Source organism: Capricornis sumatraensis, chromosome 15 (assembly GCF_032405125.1).
Source record: "Capricornis sumatraensis isolate serow.1 chromosome 15, serow.2, whole genome shotgun sequence".
Taxonomy (NCBI): Eukaryota; Metazoa; Chordata; class Mammalia; order Artiodactyla; family Bovidae; genus Capricornis; species Capricornis sumatraensis.
This window is the reverse complement of record NC_091083.1, coordinates 76233880-76251298: the sequence shown is the minus strand read 5'-3', so window position 1 is coordinate 76251298 and position 17419 is coordinate 76233880. Positions and strand designations below refer to the sequence as shown.

Below are 17419 nucleotides of genomic sequence, written 5' to 3'. Positions count from 1 at the left end.
TTGAGCTATTTCAAACCCTGAAAGATGATGCTGTGAAAGTACTGCACTCAATATGCCAGCAACTTGGGAAAACTCAGCAGTGGCCACAGGACTGGAAAAGGTCAGTTTTCATTCCAATCCCAAAGAAAGGCAATGCCAAGAATGCTCAAACTACCGCACAATTGCACTCATCACACACGCTAGTAAAGTAACGCTCAAAATTCTCCAAGCCAGGCTTCAGCAATACGTGAACCGTGAACTTCCAGATGTTTAAGCTGGTTTTAGAAAAGGCAGAGGAACCAGAGATCAAATTGCCAGCATCCGCTGGATCATCAAAAACGCAAGAGAGTTCCAGAAAATCATCTATTTCTGCTTTATTGACTATGCCAAAGCCTTTGACTATCTGGATCACAATAAATTGTGGAAAATTCTGAAAGAGATGGGAATACCAGACCACCTGACCTGCCTCTTGAGAAACCTATATGCAGGTCAGGAAGCAACAGTTAGAACTGGACATGGAACAACAGACTGGTTGCAAATACGAAAAGGAATACGTCAAGGCTGTATGTTGTCACCCTGCTTATTTAACTTCTATGCAGAGTACATCATGAGAAACGCTGGGCTGGAAGAAGCACTAGCTGGAATCAAGACTGCTGGGAGAAATATCAATAACCTCAGATATACAGATGACACCATCCTTATGGCAGAAAGTGAAGAGGAACTAAAAAGCTTCTTGATGAAAGTGAAAGAGGAGAGTGAAAAAGTTGGCTTAAAGCTCAACATTCAGAAAACAAAGATCATGGCGTCTGGTCCCATCACTTCATGGGAAATAGATGGGGAAACAGTGGAAACAGTATCAGACTTTATTTTTTTGGGCTCCAAAATCACTGCAGATGGCAACTGCAACCATGAAATTAAAAGACACTTACCCCTTGGAAGGACAGTTATGACCAACCTAGATAGCATATTAAAAAGCACAGATATTACTTTGCCAACAAAGGCCCGTCTGGTCAAGGCTATGGTTTTTCCAGTAGTCACGTATGGATGTGAGAGTTGGACCGTGAAGGAAGCTGAGCCCTGAAGAAATGATGCTTTTGAACTGCGGTGCTGGAGAAGACTCTTGAGAGTCCCTTGGACTGCAAGGAGATCCAACCAGTCCATCCTAAAGGAGACCAGTCCTGGGTGTTTACTGGAAGGACTGATGCTGACGCTGAAACTCCAATACTTTGGCCACCTGATTTGAAGAGTTGACTCATTGGAAAAGACCCTGATGCTGGGAGGGATTGGGGTCAGGAAAAGGGGATGACAGAGGATGAGATGCCTGGATAGCATCACCGACTCGATGGACATAAGTTTGGGTGAACTCCGGGAGTTGGTGATGGACAGGGAGGCCTGGCGTGCTGCGATTCATCAGGTCGCAAAGAGTCAGATACAACTGAGCAACTGAACTGAACTGAACTGAAAGCATGCCAGGAAGGTTCTCTGTCGATGATTTTTGTACATGTGCTTGGGTGTATCATAATATATTTGAAGAGTCCCCTAGACATGAACACTTCCTTGGTAACTCAGACAGTAAAGCATCTGCCCGCAACAGGAGACCCAGGTTTGATCCCTGGGTTGGGGATCCTGGAGAAGGGCATGGCAACCCACTCCAGTATTCTTGCCTGGAGAATCCCATGGACAGAGGAGCCTGGTGGGCTCCAGTCCATGCAGTTGCAAAGAGTCAGAAATGACTTGGCGACTAAACAACAACAACTATAGGCAGCACTAGTTCTTTATGTAAATATTTCGGCCTATGTCTAGCTATTTCTTTAGAGTACATTTCTAGAAGCAGAATTGCTAAGCTAAAGGGAAGGGTGAAATAATGTTTAAGACACAATATTGTGACACATTTGCCTTCCTGAATGACATAATGGTATTTATAATAACCGAAAAAGATGAGTAAATAAAACTTGTAAGTTCAGTTCTGTTCCTGTTTATATTCCCACCAGCAGCCTGTAAGACTGTCCGTTTATCTGCACCCTTGTCAAGAATGGATACTGCTATTCTATATTTTTTTAAAAGGTTAATCTGCTAAGGGAATATAAGTATCTTCCTTTGAGCACCGATGATTTTCTGAAGGCAGTCAAATCACCCAGTCACCACAGGGATTCTGGCCCCTGGGCGGATTCTGATTTAGGAAGCGGGGGGTGGGGGTGGGTCTAAGATACTGGTGTGACCACAGGAGTTCACAGTACTCTAGTTGAGATGGGCCCAGCAAATCCCAGTTCCAGACACATGATGTCAAATGCCAACGCTCTTCACAGTTTGAGGATGCTTACTGCACACGGTCAGTGACAGGGAAGCTCCCAAATGTCCCTGAAAAGGCTAGGCATTGCATGGATTATAGCGTATTCAAAAAACAACCTACACCAGGCGGACATGTACTGATGGCAAAGTGTCAGAGATAAACTATTAGCTGAAAAATTCAAGGACATTCCTGGTGGTCCAGGAGTTAAGACTCAGCTTCTGAAGCAAGGGGTGTGGGTTAGATCCCTGGTCCAGGAGCTAAGACTCCCACATGCCTCACAGCCAAAAAGCCAAAACATACAACAGAAACTATTGTAACAAATTCAACAAAGATTTTTAAAATGGTCCACTTCAAAAAAAATATTAAAAAAAAGAAAAATGCAGATCGCAAAACAACACCTTAAAGAAAACTCAGTTTCAGCTCGTACAACTCAACAACACCAAAAGAAAAACAACCCAATCAAAAAATGGGCATAAGACCTAAACAGACATTTCCCCAAAGAAGACATGCAGAGGGCCAATAGACACGTGAAAAGATGCTCAAAATCACTAATTATTAGAGAAACGCAAGTCAAAACTACGAGGTACCACTTCACAGAGGGTGCAGAGAAAAGGGGACCCTGCTACACTTGGTGGGAATGTAACTGGGTTCAGCCACTGTGGAAAAGAGTATGGAGGTTCTTCAGAAAACTAACCAACAGGATTTAGCAATCCCGATCCCGGGCATGTGTCCAGACAAAACTCTTAATTCAAAAAGATGCACGAACTCCTATGTTCACAGCAGCCCTGCTCACAACAGTCAAGACGCTGGAGACAACCTGAATGCCCACAGACAGGTGAACGGATGAAGGAGCGGTACACACACACGGGATAGCGCTCACCCACGGAAATGAACGGAATATGCGGCAGCATGGAAGCAACCAGAGGCGGTCCTACCAAGCGAAGGGAGTCAGAGGGCAAACACTACGTATGATAGCACTTACATGGAGAATCTAAAATATGACAGAAACGAACCCACCTTCAAAACAGAAGCAGAAACAGAGGGAACAGTGGTGGTTGCCAAGGGGAGGGGGCTGGGGGCGGGACAGAGTGCAAGGCTGCAGCTGGCAGATCCAAGCTTTCATACACAGAATGGATAAACCAGGTCCCACTGTATAGCACGGAGAACTATATTCAGTATCTCGTGATTAACCTTAATGGAAAAGAATATAAAACACAATGTACGTGTGTGTGTATAACTGAATCACTTTGCTATATAGAAATAATTAACAAAATATTGTACATCCACCATACTTCAATTAAAAAAAAAAAAAAAAGATAACCCAGTTTCTGTGGAGAACACAGCAGATACAAGAAAAACACCTTGCCGAATGTTGTACTTTGTGACGAAGAGGAACTTTCACGCCTAAATTTTTTTATAACGGTAGGAGTTTGTATAAGCCCAAGTTATTGTGAAATGCTTTCAGAAAGTAACCGACACTGGCAGGAAGCTCCCGGAAAGCGCCCAGGGTGGGGCTCAGTAAGTGGTGTGTGTATGAGACAGAAAAAGAGAGAAAAGAGGGACTGGCTAGTATGGGGGGCTGGACCCGCATCTCCCCACAACCCCAGGCTGAGAAGAGACACTTGGAGAATGAATGAGGAGACAGGGAGGCGTCCTGTAGTAGAAAGAGTAAAGAAAAGGACACGTGATCTGTTCTGTCGCCAGACCTTGTGCAAGACTGCCCCCCTCTGGGCCTCCATGTACCAGGTCTATAAAACAGAATAAAGGCTGGGCCAGAATTCCAAGGCAATCCCCGCAACTCCAGCAGGGGGCGCACCAAGACAATTTGTCTAAGCTGCCTTGGAAGAAAGAAGTTGCCCTAGTTGTGTTGCTGGTTGCTTCTCAACCAAAAACAAACAAACAAACAAAAAAACCAACCAACCCACCCCAGGCTCTGAATCTGCCAGAGATGGTTCTTCCATAGGTCACGGAAGGTTCACTCCTACACTCTCCCTCTGGGGAAACTGCTCAAAGCTTCAGAACTGGGGACTGGCCTGTGGTAATAACGGTAATAACACAGAATAAAATTTATAATGATAGCTCTAACCATAATAGTAAAAGCAACAGTAATCAAGTCATTATGTTTCCTGGAGAAGGCAATGGCACCCCACTTCAGTACTCTTGCCTGGCAAATCCCATGGACGGAGGAGCCTGGTAGGCTGCAGTCCATGGGGTCGCTAAGAGTCGGACACGACTGAGTGACTTCACTTTCACTTTTCATTGTCATGCATTGGAGAAGGAAATGGCAACCCACTCCAGTGTTCTTGCCTGGAGAATCCTACGGATGACAGAGCCTCGTGGGCTGCCATCTATGGGGTCGCACAGTTGGACACGACTGAAGTGACTTAGCAGCAGCAGCAGCAGCAGCACCTCGCTTACAAAATTTCCACAGCAGCCTCTGAGGTCTGTGAGGTGAGTTTATCTACCACCACGACCTGGGAAGGTCTGTTTCAGGTGGCAGGACCCGTACCTGCCAGAGGAAGGGAGACCCTGGGCAGGCCCCACCAGCTCCCAAACCCCGGCTCCTCAGGGCCTTTCCTCCACCTAGGACGTGGTATTTCTGTCTGGGTTTTCACCTGGCCAGGCCGAAAGGCCTAACCCCGGCAGCTAAACCATACGCTCTGGCTGCTTGGTCCTCAGCTTCTCGCCCAGGGCCTGGCAAACAGCAGGTGCTCAGGAAACACTTGTGAGATTAAATCTGAGTCTGTCCATCGCGCTCTCTCCTCTCCAGCCCTCTTTCCCTGCCTGTGGGAACCAGTGGGAAAGGCCTCTGTCGGCCACAGACGGCTGCGCTGACGTTCCGGTCCAGGGTCTCCAGCATCTGACACTGGGATGGATGGAGTTACAGGCTCCATCGGAAAGGCTAGTATCCTTCTCAAACTGGCACCCTGCGGCTTTGGCTCCTGCCCTTGCCCGGCTGACCTTACAAGCTGCCCAGCGCAGGAGGCCGACCTTCCTGGCTCGGAAAGGGAAGTGTGCCAAACTCAAAGGCCGATCCTGGAAAACACCAACAGCCACCAGTGTGCTCCGGCTGCCTCCCCTTCCCCACCCCCGCAGCGATGGGTCTAGGGAACACACTATTTTCATTTTTCTGCAACATTTATATATTTTCCCTTCACTCTCTGCTCTTAAAAGTCAACAGCAAATGGGGAAATATGGGCAACCATCCTCAGAGTTGGAAGCTGCATCAGCAAACAGTCGTTCTCAGACTCAGACAGCATCCACACCAGGAACTCTGAGTGACCTGATGCGAAACACCAAGAAACCTCCACTTTTCTCATACCCTTGAGCTAGTAAGTCAGCAAGTGGACAGATGAGAACAGTCCCTGGCTGTAGCAGCCTGCACTGCTCCTGGGGGTAAAACACAGCATCTTTCCATGTGTATTTCCTTTTCTGTGAACTGTACTCAAATCCTTTTGCCCATTTTTCCATTAGATGGTAGCATTCCCACTGATTCGTGGGAGTTCTTTATATATTGAGATAATCAGTCTTTCACATTAAGAAGAATTGCACATATTTGGGGGTTTTGTTCTCTGATTTTATTTCTCTGTGTGCACACATTTTTTTTTCTCTTCAAGTAGTCAAACTGATCCATATTTTACTGTATGGTTTTCGGGTTCTGGATCATACTTAGAAATGTCTTCCCCACTCCGAAATTGGGGAAGAATTCTCTCTTGCTTATTTCTTGTACTTTCCTGGCTTTATTTTTCATATTTAAATCTTTGATTGAGCTCGAATTTATTTGCTATGAGCTATGAGGTAGGGAATCTACCTTAATTTTTCCCAATTATCTCAAAACATTTTGTGGAATCATCAAACTGAAAAGACTCCCTGAGCTCATGGAGACAAACCTCTCATTAATAGCTGGGGAAAGTGAGGTTCAGAAAGGGAAAGTGACTTGCCCAAAGTTCTGGATCTAGCTGTCTGACCTCCTAGTCCAGAGGTCTTTCTCCCATGCCTTGCTGCATGGGTTGGAGTCCCCAGCGATATGACCCATCTCTCAGGGGCGTGTGGTTGCCAGGAGGCATCCAGTGCCGGCGTGCAGCCCATGTCCCTGTGTATGAGCTCAGAGACCTTGGACAACTGCCTCCATTTCTCAGGATCCCAGTTTCCTCCTCAGCCACATGGAGATAACAGTAAAAACCTTCTGCTTAGGGGGCTGTTGTGAAGTCAATGGGACAGTGTGCTCAAACAGAGTCCGGTAAGATGTGTGCAACGGAAGAGGCTCACAATAAGTCATTACTACGGTCCATTCTCACTGGGTGACTTATCAGTAACACTGTCCTATTGGCGCTTTCTGTCAGCTTCTTTGTTTTACTCTCTGTTCAGCGATGCACGGAAGGCCAAACCTCACGCTTCCTGCTTCTGTGCTTTACGGTGCTGAGTGAATTAAGCTCCACAAAAGTGGCGCCCTGGCTGACATGTGGACTGCCACATCTGATAGGCCTAGCACAGAGGTGAAGCCCAGTGAATATTTCATAAGTGAGTGAATAATAGAAGACGGTCTAGATTCCAGAGCAGAGCAAAGACTATGCAGCTTTGCCTTATAACAGGGGCCAGAGGTCTGGCTCAGTCTCCTTACAGCAGGTGACCACCCTTCTCCCTACCCAGGGACCTTCCCTCTCTCCCAGCTTCCTTTCCCCTCATCAGAATAATCAGGTTGAAACATGATCCCTACATGTCTTCCAGTCCTGAAATTTCATTCACTCATTCATTCAGTGTTTACTGAGTACTTTTTATATGCCAGGCACTATGCCAGGTATGGGGTATGCATTGGAGCCAAACAGATATTTCCTATGTGATAACAGAAAAAGGCACCGGAAATCAAAACTACAATGAGATGTCACCTCACATCAATCAGAATGGCCATCATCAAAAAGCCTACAAATAATAAATAACGGAGAGGGTGTGGAGAAAAGGGAACCCTCCTCCTCTGTTGGTGTGAATGCAAATTGATACAGCTTGGAGAACAGTATGGAGTTGCCATATGACTCCTGGGCATGTACCTGGAGAAACTTCTAATTTGAAGATACATGCACCCTCAAGTTCATAGCAGCACTATTTACAATAGCCAAGACATGGAAGCAACCTAAATGTCCATCAACAGATGAAGTTGTGGTGTTTACATATACATATATATATATAATGGAATATTTCTCAGCCATAAGAACAAAATAATGCCATCTGCAGCAACATGGATGAACCTAGAGATTATCACACTAAGTGAAGTAAGTCACGCAGAGAAAGACAAATACGATATCACTTATATGTGGAACCTAAACTAATGATACAAACAAGCTTATTTATAAGGCAGAAGTAGACCCATAGACACTCACAGACATAGAAAACAGACTTATGGTTTCCAAAGGGAAAAAGGGAGGGAGGAATAAGTTTGGAATTTGGACTTAACAGGTACATACTATACTATACATATAATAGATAACCAACAAGGACCTACTATATTGGACAAGGAGCTATATTCAATATCCTGTAATATCCTATAATGGGAAAGAATCTGAAAAAGAATACATATGTGTGTGTATATATATGAGACTGAAGATAGAGAGATATATATATATGAGACTGAATCGCTCTGCTCTACACCTGAAACCCTAACTCAACTATACCTCAATTAATAAAAGAGAGAGGGCCATTAACAAATAAACGACTCTATCATCAGGGACTGTGGTAAGTGTTGTGGAGGAAGAGAACAGGTTTCTCTGTGTCGGGGTGGCTCAGTTCAACACTGTATGGTCAGGGAAGGCCTCCTTAAGGATGTGATCCTGCGCTGAGGTCCCCAGGAAAGTCAGACAGAGGGTGATCTAGGTAGAGTCAACAGCCAATCTGGGAGTAAGTGATCTACCGTCTTCTATCTCAGCTTGAGCCCTGAGCGGCGCCCAAGCCTGATGCTCTTCTGCTCCTCCGCATCTTCAGGAGGTTTGGGGGCCTTCCTCGGGGTGAAGCGTTTGGCCCTGAAAGGGAAGAGGCTTTGGGCTCAGCTTCCCAGACCCTTGGCGGCCCGGGGTCAGAGGCAGCGCTCTCGCAGGTGCTTGCCCTGGGCGCCGTCTGGTTTCCCCACGGGAAGCCGTCTTCTCCCTTTGGTTGGTGTTCTCCCCCCAGCTCTGTAAACTGAAGAGGCCCCAGCTTTTGCCAAGAGCTACACAGTCTGTTCCAAGTCTGAAGCTATTAGTCCTCATAGCTCAGGCAGATTCCATGACAGCGCCAAATTGTTTTCCAAATATACCAGAAAGGTCATTTCCTGTTTTTTTTTCTTTTTAAAAAATTAAGTATTTGCAGAGACGGTACAAATAAGAAAGCAGAGCCTTCTGCAATGGACACGGAGCACACAGTGGGACTTGGTCCCCTGGGACAGGCCTCCTCAGGGGTGGGGAACATGCTTTCTAAGGCTCCTCTGAGGGAAAGCAAGGGCTGTGGAAACCTGATGGAAATACCAGGGCCTGCCGAGCTGGCATTCCTCAAATTCAGAGGAAGTGGCTTTTCTCTGTGATGGGAAGCCAGACCCAGAGAGGCACTGAGGCGGGGAAGATAAAAAGACCCGGGCCCCAGACTGGGAGCATTCCCAGAACCTGGGAAAGGGCAGAGCAGTGGTTCTGGGAACGCGCTCCAAGCTCTACCTAGTCCCTGAGGGACATACCCAGGGCGGAGTCTCCAGAGAGGACCCGGCTCCTACCAGGGCAGCACCTGACGCCCACAAAGAGGCATCCTTTGGAGGCAGCTGGGCAGGGCCTTGGCTTCCACACCCAGGGGGCCAGAACCACGCGGCAGGGAGAGCAGGCGGTGGAGAGACTGGTTTGGGAGGGAAGCGGGGCGGTGCTGAGTCACACGAGGTCTCCACGTACGCCCTTCTCCTCAGACCACTCTCCCGCTGGGGGCCTGCAGACCCCACACTCTCTGGGCCTCCCTCCAGCCTGACGGGCCACTTCTTAACCTCGTCCATGCAGGCGCCTCCTCTGTCAGGGACCTTCGTGTGAGAGGCCCCCAGCCTAGCACCAGGCCCAGGCCCTCTTCTCTATGTGCCCCCTGCGGGCTCTCACCCTTGCCCTTACAGTCTGCGTGGATGGCTCCCCAGGCCTCTCTTCAGAGCTCTGGAATGGGCAGTCTAACCGCCTACTCCGCCCTCCCCTTGAACATCTCATCAGCATTTCCGACTTCACGTGTCCAGTCACAAGCCTGCTCCCCCCAGCACCCCCCAGGTCAGTGACGGAACCAGATGTCGAGGCTGCTCAAGTTGGAACCCTGGGGTCATCCCAGGGGAATGGAGTATTCTCTGTCTTCCCTCCCGGTCCGGTCTGTCACCGGGTCCCCACGCTTCTACTTGCAGAACTGAGCCTGAATGGGCCCCCTCTCCCCTCCAGCTCCCGGTCTCCATCACTGCTCACTTGTGCCCCTAGCCGCGGCATCGCCTCACCACCTCCCTGCTCCCCACTTGCCCCTGACCCAAGGTCTGCGCTCTCCACGAGGGCCAGGGCAAGGTTCGTGCCTCAGACACTGGGTCCTGTGATTCCCCTGCTTCATTCGGCCTTGGATGCTCTAGCATTTCACATCTGGCCAAGTCCAAGCTCTCGACACCAGTCCCTGACATCCCGCACTGACCTGGGCCCGCCTTCTTCTGTGAGCTTTTGTCTCATTTCCACCTTCTTCTCGGCCCATTTGGGTCTTTAATTCCTCATACTAGCTCTTCCGGACTTCAGGGCCTTTATGAGACTGTGTGCTCTGCCTGGAACGTTCTCTGTCACTTTTCTTTTTATAGAGCCTCTTAAATGGATTTCTAACCCTGCCTTTTTAGACGCTCCTGCTCTGGGACCCCGACACAGGGCCCTGCAGGTCGTGAGTTCCCGTGCTCACCCAGCTGCATGTGGGCTGAACACCTGGAATCCTGCATGATACGGTGACACAGCGAGGGCCTGGGGTCGCTCAGCTGCTGTCCCTAGAGCTGCACACCTCAGTGGCCACAGAATCCTCTTCTGTAAAATGGAGGTGTGCCAACTGCCTGGAAAGGGGCTCGTAGGGAATAATCAGAGCCAGCAATGATGGAGTCCTGACTGCCTGCCACACTGCTAAGCATCTTACAGGCATCTCACTTCATCTTACAGCAACTCTCTGGAGTAGGAAGCATTACTACTTCTGTCCTACGCGGGAGGAAGCTGAGGTACTGAGAGGTCAAGTACTTGCCCAAGGTCGCATCATCCACTGAGTGTGGAGGAGGAGGGGAGCCTGTACTATTGGGACAGGAAGCACAGCAATCAGTTAGCACCAGGCAGGCAGGCAGGCAGGAGTCACTGAAAACTGTCCACCCTCCTTTCTCCCCTTCTTTCTCCTCCATCCCCCACCTCATAACAAGGCATTTCTGAAGGAAGGAAAAGAAAGCAATGAAGTCCTAGAAAAGCATTTTGCAATGCTGGCGAAAGCATATACCCAGATGCACTTTACCCAGGCTTAAGCAAAATCCTGTTGAGGATGTTTGACTGTAAATGTAAAATCTTATCAATCTATCCGGTGACGTTGGGTTGATTCTCTGAATTCTGCCACAACAAATTCTAATTTTTGTCATATAACTTTGGTGAAACAAGTATTGGGGGTAGACATTTAAAAAACCCTCGCCCACTCTGCCGCTGTGGCTCCCGCTGTGGCTAGGCAGCGTTAGCACTTCATGGAGGGCTGGGGTTGGGCGTTTGGGATGGTGATACAAGCTCTTCCAACCACGGGAGTCTGTGCTTCTGTGGAGCCTTGGGAAAGAAGTAGAATATAGCCCAACAATATTACTGCTTGGAGACTAAGCCTCCCCAGCTCTCCTGTGGTTTGCATGTTATCTATACTTGGTGAGGGCCCCGCTAAAATGCAAAGTTCCCAGAGGCCAGCAATCCCGGCTGGAATGTGGAAGGAGGACCGGAAGGTGAAGTGAGATCACTTCCCAGCAGGCTGGACTGAGCTCCAGCTCTGCCGAGGCCAGGCTGGGTGCCTCTGGGCAAGGTTCTTGTCTCTCCAACCTCGGAGATCTCAAGTGTAGAAGGAAGGGGTAAGCTGGGTATCCCTATGGTGTTTTTGAAACATATCTGCAAGTTCTTTGATATTTCTCTTGTCAAGAGGTGGAGTGTAATTTGTATCCTTGTGAATGAGCTGGTTGTCGTGACTTGCCTCTAACTAACAAAATACAAGTGATGACATGTGACTTCCAAGATGGGGTTAGAAAAAGTGTCACAGCTGCCATCTGGCTCCCTCTTGGGACACTTGTCTTGGGAGCTTTGAGCTGCATGTAGGAAATCTGAGGCTGCCACGTTTTGGGGATGCCCAAACCAGTCACATGGAAAGGTCCTGGGTTGGCCATGGAGGGAGATACAGCAGCCGGCCCCAAGCTGGCTCCTTGAGGCCCCGACACCAGCCACTACCTGCAACTGCATGGGAGATTCAAGCCAGAACTGTCCAGCTGGGCGGTCCCCAAATTCCTGACCCACAGGAAAAAGCATGAAAGGTAACACGTCACTGCTGTCATTTTAAACCACTGAATGCTGGCAGTGGAGTGTTATGTGGCAGTGGATAAACAGGGTGAGTTCTAATGTGACTTCCAGCTTGGGGTCCCTCTACAGTACCTCTAAAAGCCTACAGAAAACATGCCCCAAAGCCATGGTGGAGAATGAAAAGAAGCAAGATATTATCTCTATAATATGGATTCCTTCTTCTATTCATGTAATGAAATATTACTGATCACTCAGCGTGTACCAGGCTTGGGACTAGGTGCCACAGATACAAAAGCAGTGAGACACTAGGGGCTCTGGAGGGACAGTCAAGGTCTAGTTAGGGAGGTTGACTCAAACACCTGTAATTCTTAACCAGGGAGGAGGGGCAGGGGCGCACATACCAGAAATCCCAAGTCACTCGTGAACCACAGCTTCAAACTATCCCTCCTGCCTCCCCTGGGGATTCTGACAGTGCCACAGACGGGGATGGGTGAGTGTTTTGTAGTCAATGACCACTGCCCAGGTGAGCTGAAAGGGGCTGAAATGGCAGGAAGGACTGACTGGGAGAAGAAAAGGAGGTTCCCCTTGGTCTTCCTTGAGACCTTCTCCCACCTGCTCACCTGACCTGCCAGGGCTCTGCTCCAGCTCGGAGAATCACAGGACGCTCCTTCACTCCTTCAGTCACTCCTTCAACACCTATGGAGAATGCACTCTTCCCAGCGCTGGGACTGAGGCTATTTTGGGAGGCCCTGTGTTACTGAACCCTCACAATGGATAGCCCATGGCTCGGAGAAGCCACAAGAGTCCCCTAAGGTCCTCCAACCAGTTACGGACTGAATCAGGCCTTGAACCTGGATTTCCTCAACCCGGATTCCGAGCGCATTCTCTAGGATGGTGCATTCTGGGGACGGCTCTGTCTCGAGGTGGAGGACACGACATCTGTCTCATCCTTAACAGAGAACTGTTCTGTCACTAAACTCCCTACCCCTCTGGCTTGTCTCAGCACAAATGACTCTGCCCACCTGGGCCCAGAAAGGCCACGTGCTGTACTAACCGGGATGAGGAGTGTGCAGAGTGACTGAGCGCCTACCACAGTGCCCGCTGCACGGCACCCCGGCAATGCTTTCACAAAGAACAAGCGAGGCAGGAGAGACCACAGTGGATCTGCCAACCTGAAAGAGTCCAAGAGAGGGTGTGGTGGTACCCAACCTCCGAGTGCCTAACAAGCTCCTGCCCTGAATCTCAGAGTGACGGGCAACGAGCTGAGGGCCCCTTCACTTCGACAGCCAGAGCCAGGCAGAGAGAGGAGGCGAGCCAGGGACTCCGGTGACAGGAAAAAGATCCCATGGCTGAACTGCCGCTGGTTCTGACGTCAGGGGAGAAACGTGGCCCCAGGAAAATGTCATCGTTTCACAGCTGCCCGCTGAGAAGGGCCCACTTGACAAGTGATGCTGAGAAGTGGGAATCACTCAGAGAGAAACTTGTCTCTTGTCAATCCTAAACTGGGGCATATCAAAGACAGGCTCGTAGCTTCTTAGCTGATAAAACCATTTACAAAATACATTAGAGTCAAATTTCATTTGTCTAATTATTCCTCAGGGAATGACTCACTCCAGATCAGCAAGATTCCCACACTGTTACTCTTTTAAGCATCAGAACCTTCTGTGGAGACAGAAGGAGGACTGGTGGTTGCCTGGGACTGGGGAGGCTGGGGGGCTTGGGAAGGTGATGAGTTCAGGATGTGGGGTTTCTTTTGGGGGGAATGAAAAGGTTCTAAAATGATCATAGTGACAGATACACAACTCTGAAATATACTGTAGGCCAATGAATTACATATTTTAAATGGGTGAACTGTGTGGCATGCGAATTATATCTCAGTAAAGTTGTACCAAAAAAAATCACCAAAAACCCTTATCTGAGTTAAAATGGAGAGAGGCTCTTCTCAGGCACTGCACTAATGCATGAGTGTATTACCCCCCACTAACCTTTTCTTAATGATTTAAGATCAGTGCCATGTGCACAGTTCTTAGTATCTTGTATAACATGGCGATCTTCTCAGTATTATACGATACAGAGCTGTTTGATCTCCCCTACACAGCACATTATTTTTTTCTAAAAACAGTGAATTTATTTTCACCATAAAGCTTGGTGGTTAAGTTCATGTACTTGGGTCATGTATCACTTACTGACTGTGCGACCTCTGGTGAATTACAAGATCGTTCTGTGCTTCGGTTTCCCACACGTAAAATAAGAGCTTCAACCTCCATGGGAAGTTGTGATGATCAAATAAGATAAGGTATACGAAGCACTGGATGCTGTGCCTGGTGGTGGGAAGCCAGACTGAAATTCAGCTATCCATCAACACTGTTCCCACTGGGCTGGCTTCCCAGGTGCCTCAGTGGTAAAGAACCTGCCTGCAGATTCATCTGCACCTAGGGGACTTCCCAGGAGCACTGAGTCAGAACAGGACACAAGCCTGGTGGCTTAGGAAGGAGACGCAGGAGACTCGGGTCCGATCCCTGGGTTGGGAAGTTCCCCTGGAGGAGGAAATGGCAACCCACTCCAGTATTCTTGCCTGGAAAATCCCATGGACAGAAGAGCCTGGTGGGCTACAGTCCATGGGGCCGCAAAGAGCTGGACACAACTGAGCGTACAGAAAGAGCACTGTTTCCGCTGCTGTCAGTGCAGCTGCTGTAAAGCCCCTCTGAGCCATAGCCTCAGAAACCAGAAAACCCCCAAAGTGTGCTCAGTGAGATGAAACAGGGGCTGGGGGTTCAATTTTGTGGTTAGACTTTAGGACATGCCATCAGATGGCTCTAAGTGCCAGCAATATTAGCTAGTTTGTCCCAGTTCACCCCTAAACAGAAAAACCTAGATGAAATCGCCCAAGATATCCTGGCACACGGAAGACTGGTGCCTAAGGAGACCCAGGATCCCAACACACTTGGGGCTCTCTCTTGACCATATGTGTGTGCTCAGTATCCAACTCTTTGCAGCCCCAGGCACTGTAGCCCGCCAGGTTCCTCTGTCTATGGGATTTCCCAGGAAAGAATACTGGAGTGGATTGCCACTTCCTTCTCCAGGGGATCTTCCTAAATCAGGGATTGAACCCATGTCTCCTGCATTAGCAGGTGAATTCTTTACCGTTGAGCCACCAGGGAAGCCCCTCTCTAGATCACTGATTCTTAACATTCAGAGGTCACAGACACATCTGAGAATCCGAGGAAAGCTATAGATATTTAGCCTAGGAGAGTATGTGTGTATACATATAAAACTGTACCCATGTTTACAGGAAAATCTTGAATCCCAGAAGAAGCCTGTTTAAATACCTTGGCTCCAAACTTCACATAACCCCAGCATCCTCAAGGTTCAGTGGCTAGGCCGCAGTGCTCCCACAGCAACTAGAACAGAAGGCCCTCTGACCCTGGCCAGATAAACAGTCCTGGGAGCTGACTGCCGCATCCAAGTCACTGCAAACATCTGCATCCAGGGGCTTCCCAGCAGCACTGAGTCAAAACAGGACACAAGCCTGGTGGCTTGGGAAGCTGCTATAGGGCAAGGCCCAAATGCCTTGCTGATAAACAGCTGGGGAGTTTCAGACTCAGGGCAGCTGCCTGCCAGATAAGATCCTTTCTCTGCCAACAGAGAAGAGGAATCTTAGGAGCGGTGCTAGAGGCAGGCCTGGCCATGAGAGGGAAATCGAAGGAGCTGGAAATCCCCCAAACTCCCAGGAATACTAGGACTTGGACAGTGACATAAAAACCAGAGATTCTGCCCAAATGTAAGAAGATGGAGCTGGAAAGGGTTAGATAAGTTGGGGGCAAGGGAGCTGGGTGGACCACAGATCAGAGGCTGTTAAAAAATGTTTAGATACCATAAAGATATGAACACTGACCCAAGGCAGCCATACTTCCAGGCAGACCGTTCTAGGATCTATGAACTGCATTCTTCTTCCAACTGGAAGGGACCTGCACCATCTCTCATCAGATCACTGGGCTGTACTTGTTTCTTTGGGCTGGGTTTTGCCTGCTTTTGCTTCTGCACCACAGTATTAAAATCCCCATCATGTGCCCTTGTCTTTATGAAAATACTTTTACAACAAACAATTGGTGGACGGGGACGGTGGCATCACACCCAGATTTGCTAATAACTCCTGTGTATGGTTTCATCTGCTTAAGTAGATGGTTGAAGAAACCCATTCTCCTGTAGGCCACCAGAGGTAAATTGTCTTTCTGACTCTCTGTAGCATCAGAGAAACGGTGTAAATGGAAATCATGACTGAAACTACAGCGTGATTTTATATAATTTCTGAAAAGGGCCATCCTGGCTCTCCATCATGGGACGCCGAGTCCTCTCTGATTTCGTTTGGAACCGATTTCTTTTCCTTCTTCAAACGGAAGTAAAAGTATTCAAGCAAACACTCGTGACGCTGCAGCAGAGTGGTATGAACAATGTGATGACCCACCTGGTTTAGTTTCTTTTTCCTCCTCGCATCTCTTCAGATTTTCCACTGTTGACTAATCAATGTGGAAATTCTAAGGAACCAGAAGAAAAACAAAAATTAGAGCCAGACATCCCCTAGGGCTGAAGCAATTTTTTTACGAATACAAGTTAACAATATCTATCAACTTATTAACTGTGCACATCCTTTGGCTCACTCAAACATCTAAAAATTTATACTATAAATAGGTTCACATAAGTTAAAAAAAAATGTCCAGTAAAACATACTGTGTAAAAGTAAAATAATAAAAAATAAAAGAGGAAACAACTTAAGTGTCTGCTACTAGGAAAGAGAGTTAAATTATGATGTCAATGGAGGGGGAACCATACAGCCATTATAAAGAACGGGGGAGATTCTGTGATACTGACATGGGAAAATGTACATACTCTGGTGTTTAAAAAAGTGTAAAATTGTATATACTATTGTTTGTTTAGTTAAAAAATGAACGTGATTGTTTATCCTTAGGAAAAAAGTACAGCATGTGTGTATATACACACTTTTTGTATCTATATTAGAAAAAGACAAACAGCAAAACAAAAACAGCGGCTCCCCCTGGGACTCAGAAACGGAGGGGAGAAGAAGGAAAGGCTTTCAATCTTTACACGAACTGTTTCTTGCTGCAGCTGAAAACTTTTATTAGAGGCACACACATCTTTCATAGTCATTATACACGCTATTTAAATTCTAATGTGTCAAGAGTAAGGGCAAAAGACATTTTTTGCCAAAGACTAAGCAAGTTTCCATCGACAGACTCCAAAACATTCTCCGATAGAAGAGAAAGTGAACACAGAGTAGCAGTGTGATTTTAGAATCAACAGTGAGCAAAATTAGTAAAGCATGGTGGTACATTTAAACAAGTACCGACTGAGTGAAACAAAGTTAAATGAGGAGGTGAAAACAAACTTGACAGCATTTGACAACGATAACATGGAAGGTGGACCCGAAATCAGAGATAAATATTCTAAGGCCCTTGATTATTCAGGACAAAGAAATGCTGTTTTATTTTAGATAATACATCCATGATGAATACTGAAATTTTAAAAACAACAAATATAGAAATAGAACGCATGAGTCCAAACCAGTTAGTATGCTCCTGGGTAGAAAAGTCTAATTATCCCAAAATGCCAACCTTCC

General features: G+C 47.6%; 1 protein-coding gene across 3 annotated transcripts in view; it reads right to left on the bottom strand.

Annotated features, from left to right (window-relative positions):
• The window catches only part of PKIG (cAMP-dependent protein kinase inhibitor gamma), an 81622-nt gene that overhangs the window by 5582 nt on the left and 58621 nt on the right, over positions 1 to 17419 (bottom strand). For all 3 annotated transcript variants that reach the window (XM_068987557.1, XM_068987555.1, XM_068987556.1), the window contains exon 2: positions 16250 to 16319. The gene's annotated coding sequence lies outside the window, so the exon portion shown is untranslated. The remainder of the gene's footprint in view (positions 1 to 16249; positions 16320 to 17419) is intronic.